Here is a 17,548-nt window from a genome sequence, read left to right as displayed (position 1 = left end):
GATTTATAGTAGCCAAATTCAAATTAAGACCTGAATGTGAAAGAGCTGTTTGAATATTTGCAGATTCCATTCTGAATTTTTCACTCAGATAGGATTTTGCTTTCTCCCATGCTGGAAGATTGGATTAAGCTGTCAGGCCTTTACCAAAAGGGAACAAGTGACTAGGTCACTAACTGGCCCAGAGGATAATACAAATGAACAGCAATATATGTAATATTGTTAATAATAATAGCACTATACCAGTAAATCAATGAGTTCAGAAAACAGTCATACACTACTCATTTGCTTCAAAGCATCATTGAAAGTAAATCTGCTTTTGAAAAAGCAAGACAGAGAGAAAGAGAGCTATGTGAACAACAGACTACAACCAAGAATACTTTGCTTTTAGTAGAACTAACTCCATCTCCATCTGAAGTGGGACCTTACCAGTAGATCAGAGTTCATACAGATTCACATATGAATGAATTCATTTAATGGTCTTGCATTCTTCAATCGTGCTTTTATTCAACAGGGAATAGAAATTTGTTTATGGCATATAAACCCCAAGTTTCTTTGAAGCCTTTGCAATAGGTTTTTTTTAATCCAAGAGCCAGGGGAATTACCTAGTTGCCCCATTCCCTATTCTATAGAGCTACAATATTGGAGATGACATGGTAACTGGGAAGAGGGGATATTTCAGAAAGCTCCTGATTTAATCCCCAATTTTAGTAATGTGATATTTAGCCTGAAGAAATCCTGATGTGACACAGGGCTAGAATAGGTAACCAACAGTGTATCATATATAAACTGGAAGTCTCTTAACATAGATTTCCCATCTGGGTATTAGCCAGCTGTGTGGACTTCACTTCCCAGAATTCCCCAGCCATGATGATTATCACTGAGAATGCTAAAGTAATAGTACTCATATTGATTGGTTTCAGGGTTGGGTAATTTATCTTGGTACAATGGGAGCAGGGCTGCCATAGCTTCTTCTGGCTGATAATTCCCTCAGTTTGCTGTCAGTCTACCCTCACCTTTTAAAAACTGGTAATCTAAGTATATTATCACACATTGAGTAAGAATCTCATCATACATTCTCTTCCATCAATATTATCTCATAGTTTAAGAGGAGGGAGTAGCTGATGGGATGGGGAGCCACAGAACAAGAGACCCCCTTAGGCCAGAAGCAGCCTCTATAAGGAAACAGCTGCCTCAGTTTAATTTTGTGTAGCCCTTAGACTGATTTTGAAAGGTTTCTGCAAGTAATCAGTTCAGACTTTTGGCAAGAGCATTCTGTTCAAGCCTGCTGTGTGGTGTCAGAAAGTCAGTGTACAAAAAAATACCTCTAGAAAATTTTGGGTTCAAATGCATATCGTGACTCAGAAGATTAACTTTCAGCTAAAACTACAACTTTTCCTTTTGGGATTGGTAAGCAGTGGGGGAAAAGGGATAGAACTTTTTTGTTTTGTTTTTATACATGCTAACTGTATCAAGATTATTTTATACACAAAGATGGAACAAATTAGCAGTGCCTACAACAGAGGAATGGTTGAAGATGATACAACTCACAGAAATGGCCAAAGTGACCTGTTTTATTAGATAAAAGATAATAAATGTTTAGTAGTGATTGGAAACCCTTTATGAACTCTTTGCATAAAAATACTTACGCTTAATGGTTTTGATGATTAAATGGAATTAGAAAGAAGAGGCTCACAATATAACTTTAGAGAAACAATGTATAATTGTACTTATAACTGCTGCATGGGAGATTGGAAGCCCTTCTGTGTATTTTGTTTCTTTTCAATTTTTCTTTTACTCTTTTTGCACCTTTAGGTTTTCTCGTTTTTTTAAAAAAAATTCACTCCATTTTACATTATATTAGACTTAGGTTTGTTTTTAAAATTGTGAAAATTATATACCAAAAAAAATAAAGTCAGTGTACACAAGGATGTCTGAAATTTTGAAAAATGAATAACCCTAATCCTTTTTGGATTTGGCTCTGCCCTTTGGTTGCTTAAAACCCATGCAGTCCAGTCAGCCTCTCAAATTAATCTCTGCTGGGTTCCTAAACTAGTCTGCCATTTTAGGTCCAGGGTATAATGTAGGCTTGTAAGATTAAGTAAAATTAAACCTACCACCTGGGAACTAATTATTTCTATAGATATTCTGAAAGTTGAAAGCCACGTATCTTAAAGTTGCCAAGGTTGAGAAACACAAATAAAGGTGAACACATATATGTCTGTGTTCATGACATCATTACTTAACTGACATAAATGAAGGCAAATAACAAGTGGGTATTAGCATAATGACACCCTTAGGCAATTAGAAAAACTTGCATAATGATAATCAGGCAAATAACAGAAATCTCTATGAGTGAAATATTTCCACATTAATAAACTTTTGTTAAAATGGGTCCCTAAAAATACATGTCTGGTCATTTTTCTTATGAAGTCCATGTGTGTGCAACTGGATAATTTTAAAAATTATTTTTGCTTTTGAAAGTTTAACTATAACACTGTTTTTTAGAAGCTACTTAACCAAACATTTGGCAGATTTATACAGAAGCTGCAGCAGGAGATGGCCTTTGCACAGTGTTTCCATAACTTTAGCAAACCAACTAATCAGCAAACTTTCCCTGACAACCATTGGCTCCCTAAAAATAGGACTCATCACAAATCCCAAGAGGCTAAGCAGATTTAATTGGAAGATGAGTCTTCATGTCACAAAACATCCATTTTTAGATAAAAACCAGTCCCTGAATTGGACTCAGAGGCAAAAAAAAAAACCTCACTGAAACAAAACAAAAAAGTAAAATATATGTGGAAAACAAAGACAAATATTTGTATTAGAGAAAAGTGCAAATGAAGATTAGACTATATTTCCCATGGAAAACTGCTTGAAAAGTCTTGATGACTACAAAACAAGTCCACTTGTTTTACTGAAAACAATACGGTGCACAAAAAATGTGCACAAATATTTGGGGGAGGGTGCTTCCTCCCAGTCTTGAAACAACAGGGCAGAACAAATCTTGCAAACATTAAGAGGAGAAAGTTGTCCAAGAAAATGGCTAAAGTGACTATTCCACTAAATAGTAACTAGGGGAGTATTCCTCTGGAGATGAAGAACTTCCTTTGTCTGCCTTAGTTGCTAATTTCCATCAACATTAATCTTGTCCTTCATTTCTCATGACTAGAGCTCCCTCGACTACATTAAGGAGGATGTTTGTACGAGGCAAGCTTCCAGGAACTCTAAAAATCTATTCTGCAAAAGAATCTTTAAAAAAAAAAAGCGCTCACTTGCATTAAGCAGTGATTGAACTCCAGACCAGCTAGGCCTGTCCTGTTATGAACTGTGAAAAAAAATAATTAAATCAACAACCCACACAATGGCATGCAAGTAATTGTGTGGCAGCTGATGCAGCTGAAATTATTTGTCAGCAGAAATAAAAGAGGCAGCATACAGACATAAACTGGAATAAAGCCTGTATTATTGTGCAGAGGCTGATAGAGCTTTCTGCATTCTGTTACCCCCTGAGATATCGAGGTTTACAATTTCTGCAATGTATCCAGAGGACACTGGATTGGAGACAACTGATCAGGGATTTTTTTTAGTAACAAAGAGATACACGGAATCTCAGAGTTTCCACTTGGAATGTGAATGGTTAAAGTGCTCTCATAAAAAGTAATAGTTCATGGATGCTGGCCCTCAAAAATGCCTCTCCTCCTTTGATAGATCCCACATGTATTTTGTTTCTTGCTAAATATTTGCCACACGAAAAGCAACCACAACCAAATCATAATTTAGTTGCATAAGTCAGACAAATAGATGTCAGGGACTGGATATATTTCATCGGTATTTGTCGGTCATCCTAAATAAATGATACTCCAAGAGTAAGGTGACCAGATTTTCAGATTGGAAAAGAGGGACGCCCTTGACCCGGGGGGGGGGGGGGCTTGATTAAAAAAATTTTTTTTGTCAAAAGGTCACCCCAGGACACTGAAACCAGCATAAATACGAATCTGTTGCCAAACAAAATTTTGATCACGTGACCATGAGGATGCTGCAACGGTCGCTAAGTGTGAAAAATGGTCGCAACGGTCGCTAAGTGTGAAAAATGGTCATCAGTCACTTTTTTCAATGCCATTGTATCTTCCTGATTATTAAAAGTGCAAATTCACTCAGTGTCAATCATGACTCCTGAGTCCATTTCAAAGTATTGTGCATAGAAATTTTAAAAATGGCTTGTTTCAATTTATTTTGGATAGAATCTTTTTTAAAATAGTTTAAGACAATTTAAAAAAAGAATCAACACAGAATAACACTATTTTTAAAAATCATATGCACAATAAATAAAATATTATTTTAAAATACATTAAAAAAATAAAAGAAAAAACCCAGCTCACTTACCAGCAGGCAGGCAGAGTCAGCAGATCTTCGTAGGGATGGATGGAAGCACACAGGGAGCCTATATATACGCAACTGCAGTAACAATGACAATGATGAAGGATTGGATTGAGTTAAAGAATAAAAGAATTCTGATCTTAGAAGGCCATGACCTGCAGGCAGGCTGGCATAATTTCTTATGGAATGAATGACAAACATAAAACGCACAAATACTTTCAAAATCATTTAATTAGAACTTTACTGCAACAATGGCTCAAAATCAAAAAAATCCACTATGTGAAAACCCCAAATTGGCTATCACCAACAGAAAGAACGACACACCCAAATTTTACAGATTGGAACAAAATTCTAAGATACAGAGATCTAATTGACAGACAGGGAAATTTAAAAACAATTGAAGAATTGGCAGATCAGAATATGAAAGGTGACTGGCTAACCTACCTCCAAATTAAAACTAAATACAATAAAGACACTAAAATATATGGTATTGAAACAGAACCACACAAATTGAATAAAATTATTCAAAGTCTGGACAGAAAGATGATAGGGAAAATATACAAATTCCTCTTGAAGTATCAAATGGAAGAGGAAATTGGAAACTGTAAAAGAACCAATGATAAAATGGGCACAGAACTTTGGCTATAACATTGAACTAGACAAATGGGAAAAATTTTGGGGAATAAATTTAAGAATGACACTATCAATCCCATACAAGGAAAACCTTGTTCTTTCAATCCTTCCAATATTTTTTTCCTTCATTCCCTTGTCTGTTTCAATATTAAGTACATTTCTTCCTTTCTTCCTATAATTTTTTCCATTTTCTTCCTTATATTCTTTTCCATTTCAACATTGTCTTCCTTTTTTCCTTCCTTCCTTCCTATACGTCTTTCCATTTTCTTCCTTATATTATCTTTTCTGTTTCAACAGTCTTTGTTTCTTCCTTCCTTCCTTCCTTCCCTTCCTTCCTATACTTCTTCTTTCATTCATTATATTTTCTTTTCCATTTCAATATTAAGTGTAATTCTTTGTTCCTCCTTCCTTCTTTCAATCCTTCTAATACTTTTTCCTTCATTCTCTTTTCCTTCAATATTAAGTGCAATTCCTTCCTTCCTTCCTTCCTTCCTTCCTTCCTTCCTTCCTTCCTTCCTTCCTTCCTTCCTTCCTTCCTTCCTTCCTTCCTTCCTAAGTTATTTCCATTTTCTTCCTTATATAATATTTTCTGTTTCAACATAAACTGCCTTCCTTCCTTCCCTCCCTCCCATCCCTTTCTTTATGTTTTCTTCATGCTTTCTTTTCTTTTTCCTCTGCTCTTTTTAAATCCCCCCCTTCTTCTCCTCCTCTACATTTAGGTTGGATTAGTTTGTTTATTAGTTAAGTCAAACGTTTTAATAAAAGTTTCATCTTTTAAGATTCGTCCAACACATCCAATTGTAACCTTAACAGAATCCCATTGATTCACGAACGGACTCCACGGAAGGAAGAGAGGTCAGGACAGCAGCGGGGAGCCCCAGAAGCCAGAGGACGTTCTCTGCTGGCGTCCGCCGCTGCGACGACATCTCTTCCTTCCGTGGCGAATCCCATTGATTCACGAACGGACTCCACAGAAGGAGGAGAGGTCAGGACAGCAGCGGGGAGCCCCAGAAGCCAGAGGACATTCTCTGCTGGCGTCCGCCGCTGCCACGACATCTCTTCCTTCCGCGGCGAATCCCATTGATTCACGAACGGACTCCACAGAAGGAGGAGAGGTCAGGACAGCAGCGGGGAGCCCCAGAAGCCAGAGGACGTTCTCTGCTGGTGTCCGCTGCTGCCACGACATCTCTTCCTTCCGCGGCGAAACCCATTGATTCACGAACGGACTCCACGGAAGGAGGAGAGGTCAAGACAGCAGCGGGGAGCCCCAGAAGCCAGAGGACGTCCTCTGCTGGCGTCCGCCGCTCCCCCGAACTCTCTTCCTTCCGCGGTGAAACCCATTGATTCACGAACGGACTCCACAGAAGAAGGAGAGGTCAGGACAGCAGCGGGGAGCCCCAGAAGCCAGAGGACGTCCTCTGCTGGTGTCCGCCGCTCCCCCGACCTCTCTTCCTTCCGCGGCGAAACCCATTGATTCACGAACGGACTCCACAGAAGGAGGAGAGGTCAGGACAGCAGCGGGGAGCCCCAAAAGCCAGAGGACATTCTCTGCTGGCGTCCGCCGCTCCCCCGACCTCTCTTCCTTCCGCGGCGAAACCCATTGATTCACGAACGGACTCCACAGAAGGAGGAGAGGTCAGGACAGCAGCGGGGAGCCCCAGAAGCCAGAGGACGTTCTCTGCTGGCGTCCGCCGCTGCCACGACATCTCTTCCTTCCGCGGCGAAACCCATTGATTCACGAACGGAATCCACAGAAGGAGGAGAGGTCAGGACAGCAGCGGGAGGCCCAGAAGCAAGGGGACGTTCTTTGCTGGCGTCCGCCGCTCCCCCGACCTCTCTTCCTTCCGCGGCGAAACCCATTGATTCACAAACGGACTCCACAGAAGGAGGAGAGGTCAGGACAGCAGCGGAGAGCCCCAGAAGCAAGAGGACGTTCTCTGCTGGCGTCCGCCGCTGCCACGACATCTCTTCCTTCCGCGGCGAAACCCATTGATTCACGAACGGAATCCACAGAAGGAGGAGAGGTCAGGACAGCAGCGGGAGGCCCAGAAGCGAGGGGACGTTCTTTGCTGGCGTCCGCCGCTCCCCCGACCTCTCTTCCTTCCGCGGCGAAACCCATTGATTCACGAACGGACTCCACAGAAGGAGGAGAGGTCAGGACAGCAGCGGGGAGCCCCAGAAGCCAGAGGACGTTCTCTGCTGGCATCCGCCGCTGCCACGACATCTCTTCCTTCCGCGGCGAATCCCATTGATTCACGAACGGACTCCACGGAAGGAAGAGAGGTCGGGACAGCAGCGGGAGGCCCAGAAGCGAGGGGACGTTCTCTGCTGGTGTCTGCCGCTCCCCCGACCTCTCTTCCTTCCGCGGCGAATCCCATTGATTCACGAACGGACTCCACGGAAGGAAGAGAGGTCTGGGCAGCAGCGGGGAGCCCCAGAAGCCAGAGGACGTTCTCTGCTGGCATCCGCCGCTGCCACGACATCTCTTCCTTCCGCGGCTAATCCCATTGATTCACGAACGGACTCCACGGAAGGAAGAGAGGTCGGGACAGCAGCGGGGGGCCCAGAAGTGAGGGGACGTTCTCTGCTGGCATCTGCCGCTCCCCCGACCTCTCTTCCTTCCGTGGCGAATCCCATTGATTCACGAATGGAATCCACGGAAGGAAGAGAGGTCGGGACAGCAGCGGGAGGCCCAGAAGCGAGGGGACGTTCTCTGCTGGCGTCTGCCGCTCCCCCGACCTCTCTTCCTTCCGCGGCGAATCCCATTGATTCACGAACGGACTTCATGGAAGGAAGAGAGGTCTGGGCAGCACGCACAGAGCGGGAAAGGCAGCACCAAAGCCTGGCCGCGAGCGAGGGAGCGCGCGGTGAGCAGCGACGCCGGGCTGCTTCCTCCTCCTCCTCCGCCGCCGCCTTCACTACCCAGCAGACAAAAGCGAGGGCGGCCGGCGGGGGCTACTTTCGCCGCGGCTGTCAGTCCCGGCGAAGGCCGCGCGTTGCTTAGCCGCCGGACCCGTCCTAGCCCTTCTGGAGAGCGCGGCGCATTTGCGGGAAGGTCGGAAGGAAGCACAGGCTGTGCTGCGCTGGAACGGGCGGCAAAGGAGAGCGAGGGAGCAGCCACCCGAGAACTTCCACGTGGTTCCAGAGGTTTTGCCGCCCGTTCCAGCGCAGCACAGGGGCTGGCTGCGAACTCTGCAAGGGGGCTGTCTCCTTCCCCCAGCCCAGCGCCTCCCGATTCCCACGGTACCAAATTAGACAATACAAAACATGATTTACTCACCACCAGTGAGTAAGCGCAGCTGCCCAAAACAAAGACGAAATAAAATGGAGACTCGCGCATGCGTCCTCAGCTAAGGAATCCAGCCAATCAGTGAGCTGGTTGGCCAGCTCACTGATTGGCTGAAGTCCAGCCAATCAAATCAGTGAGCGGCAGGCTGGGCTGGCTTAAATTTGTAGGTGGTAGCATAGAACAGAACGATGAGCCAGCCCAGCAGCTGATGGGCGGGAGCTGCGAGCGCCAAAAAAAGCGTGCCTTTTAAAAAAGCGGGTGGGACCCGGGAAAATGCATCAAAAAGCAGGGGTGTCCCGCCAAAAGCGGGACATCTGGTCACCTTATCCAAGAGACATCTACAATTTAGCAGAAAGGTTAGATTATTTTCATCCCCTGCCTCAACATAATCTGTCTCCTTCTATCTTCAGATGAATTAACTGTTCTTTGGGGGATGGAAAGGAATCAGACACTTCCATTGACTTGTCATATGGTAGAGATGGAAAATTCATGGTTACTAGAGATTGTTAGATGATAGCTTGTATTAGCCAGCTATAACTGGTAAGAATAATAAGATTTATAGTTCAGCAAAATCTTGAGGGCACAGGTTCTCTATTGTAGCCTGAAAAGTTGTCATCTATTTTTTCAAACCAATTGTTTTGATTTTTGTCACATTTCTACACCACTTACAGTAAATGACTGGACGATTTACAATAAAAAACATGCATCAATATAACATTTAAAAGGAATTAAAAGTTACAAATAGAGGTTAGAAATGTAAAAGTTAAAGAAATGGTGTGAGCACCATCTAAGTCGGGGTGTCAAACTCATGTTATCACGGCGGCATCACATAACATATTGGGAGTTTTTCCCCCTTTGATAAACTGGGCATGGGCATGGCCAGGGCATGACACATCCGGCCCATGGGCCGGGAGTTTGCAAATTACACTTAGATCCAATTGAGAGAGCCAAGTCTTGAATATTTTTGTAAAGTCAGAAGGATGGGGGTCCATCTCAGCTCTGGAGATAAGATGTTCCATAGGACTGGAGCAATGGCCAAGAAGGCTCTCTTCCTGGATTCAACTGAAATTTTTAACTGATGACATCTGCAACATCCTTGCCTGATTGGGCAAGACAGATTGATATCGGTGGGACAAATTAGTTCTATAGGTAACCTGATCTCATGCCACAAAGGGCTCTTTTATGCTCTTTTCCATGCCTATATGCTACCTTTTACTAAAATCTTCTCTTTGACTGGATGTTTGACTTAATAAGCCAGAACTAGACAATATTATTACCTTTTTCCTCTAGAATGGTTTGGAGCTGTCCTGAAATTTCTCCCAGCCATGCCATGGCATTTTAGGACAATTCACCTTAATAAATCTCTGACAAATCCTCAGTATTTGATGCCTGAACTCTACACATCACTATCCAATATGTGCAGTGACTTTTCCTAACATTTAAAAAGCATTGTAGGAACCCAGACAAAAGGCATTACCTCAGAAGCAGCTGAGTAAACTCTCCAGCTGGGTTACTGATCTGTGTGGACTAAAAGAAATTCTTCAAAGAAGCTAGGAGGGGATAAAAGGGGACATTTTGTGCTCTAGGTTAATGGGAAAGGCTTTAATGTCTTCCTTCCTGTTCAACTTTCCTCATTCAGACAGCAGTATGCAGCAAGGACTTTGACAATGCTGCCCATAGAAATGTTCCAATTGCTCATTTCTGTAAGATTAGGACTTTTTACAATTAAGCAAAGCAGCCACTGCTACTTATACAACCCATCATTACAAGCTTATAGGCTCTACATTAACTTTAAGCTCTGGTTTGTTTATTTGTTCAAAAGCAAATCAAAGGTTTTCACCAAGCAAAAGGAAGTTCTTAGTACTTACCAAGAATAAGCATTACAGAGCCTAGATTGTGAGATCAAAAAATACATTCTAGAAGGCAGCGATAGCAAAATTATTCAAACCACCATATGAATGTCCCTACAAAGTCATCAAAAGTTAAACTTGACCTTAAAAGTAATTTTCCTTAAATAACGTGTTATCTCACTAGTTTGATTACTGATAACGTGACTACTGAAGACCTCAAGAGAATGAGAAGGTTTTGAGGATTGTAGCCTATTGGCAAGGGTTCTAAAATCATTTCCAAGCTGTGGCACCTCATAGAGCTGCCTACCATGAAAAATAATCATTTTACTTGGACTCTCCATGTTGTATCTCATAAACTTGTGTCCTGTGTGGCCATATGATATTAACTTCATAGTTATAATATTGGAAAGAAAGCATAAGAGCAGCAGTGGCACAGTGGTTATAATGAAGTAGTGCAGGGTACTTCTGCTGACTGCTGTCTGGCTGCAATTTGACTGTCCGAATCTCATCAGGCTCAAGGTTGACTCAGCCTTCTATCCTTCTCAGGTGGCTAAAATGAAGACCCATATGCTGACTCTGTAAACTGCTTAGAGTGGGCTGTAAAGCACTGTGAAGCAGTATATGCTATTGCTATAAACTTAGCCTAACAAGAAAATTCTGGTTGACCAGGAATGTTGTTATCTATGGCAGGAGTGGAGAACATTTTTCCTATGAGGGCTCCTTGCCCATGGAAAAAGCCAAACAGGGCAAAACAGTGGAAGATGATTGGATATAATGCTGGGTAAAGCACAATCTACAACTAGACATTGCCCAAAGTGGGCAAAAGTTAAATTTAACTTCCCAAAGATTAAGGTTTCAAAGTAGTGTTCATGGAACTTATTAATTCATAGTTAATTAAATCACTGTTTATTGAATTAACAAAATTGACTGCATTGTTATAGCACACTGAATCTTAACTTAACCATGCTTTTTGAATCCCAAGAGAAAAAAATACCCAACAATATTTTAACTGAACATGTTGTATGAAACTGCCAATATAAACTTTAATGGCCAATTATCAATATTGAAAATTCTGATTTGTTTCAGCCTTATTTGGCTACTGGGGTTAGCAATGGGATATCTTGATTAGACTGTATCCAGCTGCATGTCCAACTTCATGTCAAACTGTTAATAATTAATTGCATCCAAAACAAAGTTAAATACATAAATAAATCTACTGTGTTTTTATCTCATCCCTATGAAATGTTTCCCTTCCAGTATCTCTTATCCAAAATAATGTAGATTTCAATAGGATCTCTTCATTAGTATGACTCTTTTCCATCTTTATTCATTATTCCAGCATTTTTAAAATGGGTATCTTTCAAATGTGCTGATATTCTGTGCTGGATGTGCATTGTGGAATGAATGGAAGGGGAGCAAGTCCCCATTAGGTTCTGCAGGATGATGGTCTATTTGAACCGGGCCCACTCCTGCATGCAAATATGACATTGTTGAAAGAAATGTCCTTCTGGGTTCAGCTCCAAGTGGGGAAGACGACACTGGAGACATGGAGGCTGCTTGGAAAGATGGTTTATTGTTGGACAGGGCCACATGGCTTGAGCCCTGAACAGAAAAAGTGATCACATGCTTTAATGTTGGTGGAGAAGAAGAAAAAAGGGCTGAGGAAGGGGCTTGCTAGACTTTTTATACCCTGTTTAGTCCCACCTCTCTTTTTCCTGTTCCTGTGTAAGAAATGTATTCTGATTGGTTGTCAGACTCCCATGGTGCCATGCAGGGGGCTACTCTCTAGGCTGTTTTGAATCCAGGTATGAGTTCTCAGATGCCATGTGGAGATCTGAGTAAAAGGCCAATCATGCCTTTCTGTAGCTGCTGCTGAAGTCTTTATTATGTAAAGAGGGCTAGCCTGGCTAGTCTTAATGGGCCTATTGACAAAGTGGGGGTAGGCAGAAAGCTACAGGCAACTATTCTGTCTTTTAAAACATACTTCTTTTCACATCCAGAGAAACATTCTGCCTTTTCAATATTTCCTAGGATATTTCATTTTTTCTGGGAGAGGGCTGGATGATAACTTCCCACAACATCATAACAATGCATATTCAAAAGGGGCAGGATTTGGACTTTGATGTTACAATAAACATCTTCCCTACTTTGACATTCCTTTCAGGTCTTGCTATAACAGCCTTTATTACAATTTGAAAATCCTACAATTTAGAAGGGCTCTAAGAAAATATTTATTCCAGGCCTTTTAATGCATATGTTTTTAATTTTTTCCTGCTAAGAATTTGTGTTATTTTTCTTGTTTTCACAATTTTCTCTGATTATTTTCTTTACTATATTTTTGTGTTCGAAATGGCTCAGGAAGTGGGTGGCATGTAAAATTCTAAATATATAAACGAACAATGTTGATGCATATTGTAGCTCCAGATCTCTGGAAGTATTAGAAAGGCTGCATTATCTGAAGATACAACTTAACAAGACTGTGGAGATGTTATATAAAAGTTAGCAACAGCAGGCTTGCCATATTTGGGCTGCAAAACTCTGGATGGCTTCAGATGGCAGCAAAGAATTGGAGTTTTCTGTTTTTACTCATTGCAATTTACTGCCCATACAATGCTTTGTTGCCCATATTTAGTAGCCTATACATTAATACAGTGCTAAGGAGAGAAAATAAACTAGTTCCTTCATTTAGAAATGATTAACATTGCTGAGAGATTTGTGTCTGCCTTTTCAATGTGCCATACTATCAGCACTCTGGTCCAACAAGCTTTTATTGTCTACTTTATCAGTGATACAGCAGAGTCCTAAAGAGAGTGAGAATCCTATTACCCCAAGGATGGAATCTGGGGCTTGTTGCACATTTAAAGCAAAATACTCTATAGAACTATGTTTGCCAAATTTGGCAACTTTAACATGTGTGGCTGGGGATTTCTGAGTGCTAAAATCATTGCTATACAGAAATTTTACACTAACATACAATGCAAAGAACAGAGAGTTACATAACCAAATTTTAGATTGGTATATGTTGCCCTAACTCTTTTGGTTTATTACAAATTGGTTAATTGAGCAACCAGAATTAACTATCAGTAAACAGGAAAACAGCCATTGTGTAACTAATTCTTTCCGGTCCCTTGAAAAATCACCAATTTATTGCAGCTTTCTTTACAGCCTAAATAAAAGTACTCGGAAACAAATAAATGCTAATTAGTATTCCCATTCTGGCCACCATAAATTTACAGCTACCAAATGCTTAATTTCCGAGAGAAATAATATTTTCTCAACACTAAAGAGAAGCAGAACAAATTAAATAACCTCTTTAACCTAGAAATATGGCTTCCAGATCTCCGAGGTTACCAAGCAGCTATAGAGGAACTAATTGGACAATCAAATCAAGAATTATGAAGGAATCTCCCTTCAGAAGCAAATGAGGACAATGAGTTTTGTCACTGCTGCTGCACAAAAAACACTGTCTTTTTCACTCCTAGTGGCCACATAGATTTTTCCACCCAAGATGATTTATCCCTAACCTGTTCTTTCATGTCTCCCAATTGTGTGATCATCACCTCTGTAACTGAGTCCATCCAGCTGGCTGCTGGTTGTCCCCTTTCTTCTCTTTCCTTCTTCCTCTCCCAGTACTAGAGCCTTTCCCAGAAATCTGGGTCTTTGCATAATGTGTCCAAAGTAGAGTAATTTGAGCCCTGCCATTTGTGCCAAAACTGAGAACTCTGGATTGAGATGTTTGATGATCCATCAGTTTGTTTTCTTGGCTGAACATGATATTCTCAGTAATCCTCTCCAACACCAAATTTGAAAGCATCAATACTTTTCCTATCCTGCCTCTTTAAAATCTAATTTTTACTTCCATAGAAGTCACAAGAAATACCATGTCTTGCATTATTATTAGCTATGGCATTGTTATATTAGTAGGAGACTACAATGCTAATACAGAATAGTAGTTTTGCTGCCAATTTACTAATTGTGTTAGTAAACATATGCTTAAGGGCTTCCCAAGGTGCACCACAGGAGGGTGAGCTAGCTTGCACCAGAAAAACAAGGATCTTCCTGCATGCAAGGCTCCCCCTCCCTCCACCTGAGCTTTCTTACAAATGGGTAGGTTCAGAGCTTGCAGGAATCTGACCACCTTCATAGAGTACCAGCTCATCTCTCCACCAAAGTGGTACCTATTTATCTACTTGCATAGAACATGCTTTTAAACTGCTAGATGAGCAGAAGCTGATGCAAGTTATGAAAGCTCACTCTGCCACACAGCGCTAGGGCTCAAATCATTGGAGCAGAGACCATACCCAGTGTCATTAAGCCACTGACTGCCATGCCTCCCTGGCTTGCATGATTCTGAGCTTTGTAAGTATAAACATATTATGGCATTTGAATATCTTTTCCAAGACCTTTATAGCTGCTCTACTGAGTGCTAAGCCGCAGCATATGTCCTGATTGCTTGTTCCTTTACTATTGATGGTTGTTCCTAAAAGAGTATCCATCACTTCAATATCTTAATTTCAGTTCGAAAGCTGGTTGTTCTATTTGTTGTCCTTAATTTAATCTTCTTTATATTTAATTTTAGTTTTTATTTATTTGTTTATATCCTGCCTTTATTATTTTTAAAAATAACTTAAGGCAGTGAACACTTTTCCCTGTTCTCTTTGACTTTTAGTATTAGGGCTTGCAGATCCTTTTCATTTTGGGACATCAGGGCTGTGTCATTAGCATAGTACAAATTGTTGACATTTCTTCCTCTAGTTTTAAAACCATGCTTATTTTCTTCCAATTCAGGAAACCATCATATACATTTCACATGCAGGTTGAATAAATAAGGGGAGAATATGCAGCCTTGTTACATTCTTTTGCCAACCTGGAGCCAGTATATTTCACTATGTTCTGTTTGTACTGTGTGTTGCTGGCCTGCATATAAGTTTTCATGAGGACAATAAGATGTTCTGCGATTCTCTTTTTTTTTTTTGACCATATTCCACAGTTTGACGTAATCTACATAATCAAAGACTTTTCTATAATTGATGAAGCACATAGTAAACCTCTTTTTGGTATTCTTCAGCTTTTTCAATTATCCAGCATGCATAAGCAATTACATATGTCATGTGTTCCTCTGCCTTTTCTAAATCCAACTTGAACATCTGGCATCTCTTTTTTTTCCATTTAGAGCTCTAATCTGCATTAGATGATCCTAAGCATTATTTTGCTTGCATGTGAAATTAAAGATATCTATAATATTTGCCATATACCCTTATGTTGGCCACTGTTTCATTCCCCAGGTTTGCTGACATAGCTTAGTTAGAACCTTGACTGATTTTTCATCTCTGGTTTGCTATATTTGATGTAGTGATTAATGTGCTAGCCTAGAAACCAGGGAACTGTGAGTTCTAGTCCTGCCTTAGGCATGAATGATGGTTGGGTCACTTTGGGCAATCACTCTCTCTCAGCTCATCATCTGTCACTATATTGACAATGTAGGTGATTTTTTAAAAATCAATGTGGGTGTTTTTTGGTTAAAATATGGGAATGGCTTACTATGAATTGATGTTATTGCTATTGTCACTAAAGTGATAATCTGCCTCTGACATCTTCCTATATTACTGCTGCCCAATATAGATGCTTGCTTGCTTTAGCTGGTGGCTGAGATAACATGCCTTGGTTGACCCTGCTGGGAATATATACTCTTGGCTTGCACTCCTGACATTCTTTGCTCATCCCTCCCAGGAGCATCCACCACCACTACCATAATAAGGGAGCGCAGTAGGACATGAGGGAAAGATTAACATGGATTGTTTTATATAAGACAGATAAAAAGGCATGGAAATCATTTTCTCTCTGGTCCAATGAATATTTGAAGGGAGAGAATGAATGCTTTTGTCTTGGTTCATCTATTTCTATCCCTTCCTCCCAATCTCTCAATTGGTAGAAAATCATACCAGAATGAAATTAGCTGCTCCCACTGCTGTTCCTTACCTCTACTATCTTTGTTTCCAATCACTGTTAGTTACAGATAGTATTCAACTTATGACCACAATTGAGTTCAAAATTTCAGTTGCTAAATGAGGTATTTGTTAAATGATTTTTGCCCCATTTTACAACTTTTTCTGCCACAATTATTAAGTGAATCACTGCAGTTGTTAAATTAGCAACACAGTTGTTAAATGAATCTGGCTTCCTCATTGACTCTGCTTGTCAGAAAGTTGCAAAAGGTGACCCCGGGATACTGGAATCGTCACAAATATGAGTCAGTTGCCAAGCATTTGAATTTGGATCATGTGACCATGAGGCGGCTGCTGTGTTCAAAACAGTCATAAGTCACTTTTTTCAGTGCCACTATAACTCTGAATGATCATTAAATGAACTGCTGTAAGTTGAGGACTACCTGTACTTAACTTTATTTTCAAATAATAGGTGACCAAAGTCAACAGAGATTGCCCTTCGATTATGTCAGAATAAGGGGAAAACCCTTAATACTAGCATTGCTAATGGTGATTTAACCTTTTGTATTCATTGGCTGTGGATGAGATACAGTAAAAAGAGCATCCTAGGGATACTGCAGAATAAAAATGTCATAATGGTGTGTTTGGGCCATTATTTAGATTCAACTGGGGATGCAGCCCATGTTGGACACTACCTGTAGGACTAGAAAACCTCCAAGGTCCCTTCCAACTGCATTCTTGTATGTTCTATATAATTTGTAGCAAAGATGAAGGCCAATTATTTTGAATGTGTACTTTTCAGCGCTTGACTTTTTCACCTTGAGGGCTAAGGAAGTAGAAAAGTTGGAGCAGGCAGCAAGTGTAAAAATGCAGTCATCTGAATTAAAATACTTCTCTGTGCTCAGTAGACTGGCTAAAGATCAAGTCTGAAACCCTGTTCCAGGCTGAAAGAGCCCTTCTTTTCCTGAGTTGTAAGGGAACAAAATTGCTTCAAAGTCCAAGACTGGCGCTTCCTTCCTTGCTCAGGGCAGCAGCTGCTCCCTGAATGACAAACACTGGCTGTTCCATGAACCTGTAGCCAGAGACAGTGTGCAAATACAGAGGAACAGACATTGTTGGTGCCAGCAGGCTTGCAACTCCCTCCCCATCCTTGCTCCCCCCCCTTTTTTAATTTGAAGCTTGGCAAAGTATCTAAAAAGGGAAGAAGTTAGGTAAGGATTCCAATGTCTTGGAGGTGGGGGGGCAGTGTCTTTTGCTTTAAAAAAGCAAAGAATTCTTTGACTTTGATTTAAGAAAAGCTGGTTTGTTGCAGACAAGCCAGGATCAATCTCAGATGAAATCCAGGAATCCAAGAAAGAAGCTAGCCAGAAGTGGAGAGTATTTTGGCACTCTGAGTCACGTGGTTCAGTATTTACATTATAAAATCTCATTGTAACATACCACAGACGGGG

Source organism: Thamnophis sirtalis, unplaced genomic scaffold (genome assembly GCF_051295495.1).
Source record: "Thamnophis sirtalis isolate CommonGarterSnake01/CBP01778 unplaced genomic scaffold, rThaSir2_p1.2 scaffold_6, whole genome shotgun sequence".
Taxonomy (NCBI): Eukaryota; Metazoa; Chordata; class Lepidosauria; order Squamata; family Natricidae; genus Thamnophis; species Thamnophis sirtalis.
The sequence above is the reverse complement of the archived record's forward strand: the minus strand, read 5'-3'. Positions refer to the sequence as shown.